Raw genomic sequence first — 6409 nt, 5'->3', positions numbered from 1 at the left:
TCCTTCCTCTGGCCCCTTCTCCTCTCAGACTCTTCTCCCCATCTGCATGTCCCTTCTTCATCTGTGAGTCCACAGTAGGCACCGCCCTTTCTGTACTCCCCTGACTGCCCCCAACAAGGGTCTCTGTCTGTGGGCACAGCGGGGGAATGAAGCTGGGGGCATCTCCACTCAGCCCAGCCCAGACCTGGTACCCTGCCCTGTCCGAGTCACGTGCCAAGCAAAGTCACTGGTAGTGTCCCTGCCTAGTGAGGGGCTGGCCTGTCGCTGGGCACATGGGCTCCTGAAGCATAGCTGAAGCTTTCTCCCCTGAGACGGCTCAAGCCTGTGCACAACCTTGCAGGCATACAGCTGTTCAGCCAGCACCCAGCAGTGATGGGAGAGTTGGCGGGTGGGACAGCGGTGCTGGGAAGTCCCACTCCTCTGCAGGGGTGCTGATGGGGGGGGGTGCAGAAAGAGCAGCGTGCAGGAAGGCCATGCTGGCCCAAGTCCAGCCACAGGGCACCACCAGCCCTGGGACTGTCTCCTGGCCCCTCCATTGGCAGCTGCTCACCCACATACTGCCTCTGGGTGGAGGGCAGTGAGCTAGGATTTTTGGCCCCTTTGTTCCCCCTTCAAGGCTTGTCCCATCCCCGGACCCACTCCTCCATGCCCCCTACCTCTACAACCCTCACCAACCAACACCCTGTTCACCTCCCCACGTCATTAGATCTGGCTCCAGGCTGTTCTGCCCTTCAGCCTGCTCCTCCTTGCACAGTTCATCACTGAGACCCACAGCGCCTTGCTGACCATTCATTCATCTGGGGGCCATGTGATCCAGACCCAGCAGGGGCCTGGGGTCTGCCCTATCCCACATTCACCCTTAGGTGTGGGGACTGATCGGAGACCACACTCTGTTAGCGAAAGTGAAAGTGGTAGCCTTCCATCGTGTCCAACTCTTTGAGACCCAGGACTGTCGCCTGCCAGGCTCCTTTGTCCATGAAAGAAGCTACTGGAGTGGGTTTCCATTCCCTTCTTCAGGGGATCTTCCCGACCCAAGGATCAAACCTGGGTCTCTTGCATTGCAGGCGGTTTCTTTACCGTCTGAGCCATCAGAGAAGCCACACTCTAGTCCACACTCTATTAGAAATGTTCTCAACTCCAAGGTCCTCCATCCACTGCAGCCACTCTCTGAGCCTGGGTTCTCTCAGGGGTTCCACACGGAAAATCTGAAGATGCTACTTTCCCATTCCAAGCCCAGCTAGCTCTTGCAGTGAGAGAAATGCGGTGAGAGGGCTGCAGTGTCAACGTTTTACTCAGTGGAGAACGAGAGCCTTTGGCCTCCCGCATTCTGTTTCTCGATTCATCAACACTTCCCTGGCTCGGCTTCCTTCCCCCAGGAGCATGGAGCCCACGGGGCTCCACTGTTAGCATCTACTTGTCTGGTGTCGCCTGCCCTGCAGCCCCTTGGCCCCGGGAAACCTCCCCTTGTCACTCCTGCACAGCCCCACTGAGCCCTGCTGGAGAAAGCCCCAGCGTCATGGGGGCTGACACCACCAAGAGGTCACCAAGCTCCAAAGCCTGCCTGGGGAGTCCCCCACCTCCCCCTCCCATCTACTACACACCTTCAGGCTCTGCCTCACATTGTCATCTGGCTACCAGAGAGAACCAAGACCCACCTTTGAGTACATCCTACCTCCCCTTCCCAACCCAAATGGAGTTAGCCACTAAACCATCGTCACGTTCCACCCTTGACATCACTCTGCCTCTGTTTCCAAGGGACGGTCCCCTTCCTTTTCTCTCCCTACCCATCCCCTCCATCAGCCATCCCCTCTCCTGCCGTACTGGCGACAGAGACGAGGCAGAGAAGGGGACGGACAGGCCAATGGGACTTGCTCATGAACCAGATAATAGGATGAGAATGACGGGAGGGTCAAGGATATTTCCTCCACCCAAAGTCCCCCAGACAACTCAAGTTCAAAGTGTCCCAAACTGAACTCGTACCATAAGCTCATATACTTTGCCCGTCTAATTTTATACCTTAGAAGCACAAAGTTCAAAACCACAAACACAATTTGGACTCGTCATCCCCCCTCTTGAACTGTTCGCTCTTCATCTCCTTTCTTCTCCTCCTTCCGTCTCTCTTTGCTCTCAGAGAATGGAATCACCATCCACCCAGCTGCCTTGGCCTGATTCTCCTTAACCTCCGACACCTGATAAGTTCCCAAATCCCAGGAATAAGCCACCTCCTTGACAGCTCTCCAGTCTGACTGTTCTCATCACCTCCCCTGCCCGCTTCAGACCATGCTCTCTTCTCACCTGGGTCATTGCAGTTCCTTCCTGCTGGGACCTCCCAACCCCACTCGTGTCCTCCATGCTGGACATTGCGGTCAGAGCTCACTTTCTAATGCACAGATCATGACAAACCTACACATGATACTAAAAACGAGAGGCATCACTTTGCCGACCAAACCTACACGGGATATTAAAAAGGAGAGACAACACTTTGCTGACCAAGATCTGTCTAGTCAAAGCTATGGTTATTCCAGCAGTCATGCATGGTTGTGAAAGTTGGACCATAACGAAAGCTGAGCACCAAAGAATTGATGCTTTTGAACTGTGGTGTTGGAGAAGACTCTCAAGAGTCCCTTTGACTGCAAGATCAAATCAGTCAATCCTAATGGAAATCAACCTTGAGTATTCACTAAAAAGACTGATGCTGAAGCTCCAATACTTTGGCCACCTGATGCAGAGAGTACTCACCAGAAAAGACCCTGATGCTGGGAAAGATTGAGGGCAGGAGGAGAAGGGGATGACAGAGGATGAGATGGCTGGATGGCATCATCGACTCAATGGACATGAGTTTGAGCAAATTCTGGGAGATAGTGAAGGACAGGGAAGCCTGGTGTGCTGCAGTCCATGGGGTCACAGAGTCCGACACGATTTACCAACTGAACAACAACCAGTTACATTATCCTCTGCCTAAATTCCTTGACTCTTGAGCGCTTTCAGTCCAAAACCCTTTAGCAAGATACCCAGGTCCTTCCTGGTGGGCCCTCCTCGCCTTAAACCTCCCATTCCACAGGCAGCTTCAGCCTCAGGCAGGTCTCCACGGTCACTGTGTAGCTCATGCTGGTCCCTCTGTGTGAACCCCGCCATACACACATCCACACACTCACATACACACACCACTCCTTTCTCCAAATGCCTACTTCCTCCTTACGCCTCTGTTTTCGCATCTCCCAAGACACAGATGTCCCTCTTAATTTCACCGGGCACTCTTCTGTTGGTGGCTGGTTCCCTCCACTAGAATGTCAGCCCCTGCAGGTCAGGGACCATAATCTTTTCCTTCTTTATATTGTAAAACCCTAACACTGAACCAGAATGCAGTACAACTGCATGTGTGTGTGTTAGTTGCTCAGTTGTGTCCAACTCTTTGCAACCCCATGGTCTGTCCATGGGATTCTCCAGGCAAGAATACTGGAGTGGGTTACCACTCCCTCCTCTAGGGGGTTTTCCTGATCCAGGGGTTGAACCTGCGTCTCCTACATTGCAGGCAGATTCTTTACCATCTGAGCTACCAGGGAAGCCTACAACTGCATGTAGGCAGCATTTATTATATGACAAAAATGACTTTATATTCTCAAAGCAATTCTTTGAGAGAAATTATCTCAATATTTAAAGATGAAACAAATGAGGTTCAGAAGTTAGAAATGTGTCCAAAGTCACCTAAGTCAAGGAATTCCCTGGCAGTCCAGTGGTCAGGACTGCACTTTTACTGCCGAAGGCCTACATTCAATCCCTGCTCAGGAAACTAGATCCCACAAGTTACATGGCACAGCAAAAAAAAAAAAAAAAAAAAAAGTTCACATACACTTTAAGTAGGTACAGCCCAAATTCCAAGACTGCCTTATCTCTAAACTCATGCTCTCAACTACCCCATCAAATGGAGCTAGTATTCCAGACACAGCTGACAGATGAAGTCACCACAGCAGTGATTCTCCAAATTCAGAGGGCACGAGAGCAGGCAGTCCAGGATAGATTCCATAGATCTCAAGTTTAACAAGCATCCCCTAGCTGACTCAACCTGGACTCCTGGGACCAACCCTTAAGCAAATGACTCTTGGAGACCATGTAAACTCAGGTGCAGTTCCCTGTATTGCCACACAGTGGCAGTATAGCCCCAGTGTTCATCAACTTCCCGTCTTTAAAATTGGAAGAGGCAGTTAGTCCCAGAAGGTGAGCCATCAGCTTGACATCTCTGATCAGCAGAGATCGCTGCCCGGTCAACCATCTTCCCACGTGGTTGCAATTAAGCTTTGCCTCTGAAAAGGTTTCTAGGTCACACTATACATCAGTCAGTGCGTTTCCTGTAGCAAGAGCCATAGCAGAAGGGTGTACAAGGAGGCTGTGGGCAAGTGACATGAAAATGGGCAAAGAAACTGTGGCATCCTCAGGAGAACTCTGCAAAAAACATTACAGAAAGGATCCACGCGAGTTAGCAACCCTTGGGCACGTGAGCTATGGTGGGGGCTGGCGTGAGCACTGACCCCAGCAATGGCCCCATCCTAACCCGTCATATGGTACACTCATAGCTTCTGGAGCACAACCGCATCTGTTGTCTCACATCGATACCACGCTGTTATCAATTGGGTGACATTAGGTATCAACCCTGTTGAGGCTGAAATCATCCCCATTAGACAGGTGAGGAAAACTGAGGCTCAGAGGTGAGTAATGTAGCTCTGGGCAAACGAATAGTAAGTGGTGGGACAGAATTCAAACCCAGGTTTCTCAGTTTCGGGTAGAAAGCACTAGAACTTTAATTTAATTACATTAATTAAAACACCTTGCCTGTGGTCCACTCTAGACCATTTAGATCAGAATTTTTGATGGCAGGGCACAGCCCCAGGATGAGAAATTTTTTAGTGCCCCAGTCGATTCAAATTAGTTAAGTTGAAAACTGCTGCCCCACCCAGGGCAGCAGCCACCGGCTGCCGACGACAGCTGAGGTGATCGGAGAAGGATGGGGGAGCACCCCTCGTGAAGGGGCTGGTGACCCACAGGGCACAGATCCAACCAGTGCCCAAAGCCCGCTAGACTCTCCAGGAGAACCTCCTTGCTTCTGCCCACAGAGGGCAGTATAACTCAGGGCTGAGCGGCAAACCCACCTAGGAGTCAGGGGACCCGGTCCCAGGCAGTGCAGGTTAGGCATCTCTGAGGGCCTTTTTCCTTATCTGTGAAGCTAACAATAGCACCTTATTTGTGGATCCCTGAGGACTAACTGAGCTTTAATGTACTTCCGGGGCAGCCAGACCCTCGCCGGTACAGCCCAGAGGCTCGGCTGGGGATCTGCCTGCTCTGGGGGGCGTGCTTTTTTTTCTTCTCGAAGTGAAGCTCATCTCACCCCCAGGCGTCCTTCTGCCTCCTTCCTGAGTTGCCAGGTGGCTGATCAGGAGGGTGGTGGCTCAGGCATGGCTGCCTCTGGTCCCCTCCTCCACACGGGAAGGGGTGCGATGTCACAGAAGGGGCGCTGTGGAAAGTAAGGCCGTGTGAACAGTGGGCCTGAAAGCAGGAGCACCACTTCCCCGCAGCCTCCTGCAAAGTGGAGTTGTTGTTTAGCCACTAAGTTTTGCTCAACTCTTTAAGATCCCATGGACTGTAGCCTGCCAGGCTCCTCTGTCCATGGGATTCTCCAAGGCAAGAGCACTGGAGTGGGTTGCCATTTCCTTTTCCAGGGGATCTTCCCAACCCAGGGATCAAACCTGCATCGCCTGCATTGGCAGGCAGAGTCTTTACCACTGAGCCACTAGGGAAGCCGGCCAAGTGAGGAGCCCCCTGGAATTGGCCGGGGCTGGAGATGCCAACAGAACCAAGTGGACAGAATTCTGCTTCAGAAATAGGGCATCTGTGCCCTTTCCCTGGTCCCTCGGCTTTAGCCAAGAGGTGCTGTTCTGGAGCCAGACAACTCCTTGGGCCCCTCAGCAAGCAGGTCTGAGACTCCACTTCCCTTGGGGGTGATTACATGTCTCCTGCGGGATAAGAGAGCTCTCCTTAATTGGGGGGGCCAGAGGACCCCAATTCCAATTTCCAGGATCCCTTCTTCCTCTGCAATGTCATCTCAATGTGAGATGGAAGAAAAGACACTGGGGTCCACCCCTCCTCCCCCAGAGCCCACCCAGGGGCAGGGGAGGTTGGCCAGACTCCTAGGGCTGTGCTTGGGGGCTCCACCTGGATTCCTGACTTCTCATCCATCTCATTTCTGTTATGAACCCGAGGCTGGCCTGCCTGGCTTCCCCACGCAGTCGGGGCAAAGCTGGAAGGAAGGAGGCTGGTAAGCCTCAGAACCTCTTTTGGGCATGGGGGTTGGGGGAGGTTGGGGAGGTGAGGGGGTGGGGGGTGGGGCAGCAAAGACTCAGGCAAAAGACACACAAGC

Source organism: Bubalus kerabau, chromosome 3 (assembly GCF_029407905.1).
Source record: "Bubalus kerabau isolate K-KA32 ecotype Philippines breed swamp buffalo chromosome 3, PCC_UOA_SB_1v2, whole genome shotgun sequence".
NCBI lineage: Eukaryota > Metazoa > Chordata > Mammalia > Artiodactyla > Bovidae > Bubalus > Bubalus kerabau.
The sequence above is the reverse complement of the archived record's forward strand: the minus strand, read 5'-3'. Positions refer to the sequence as shown.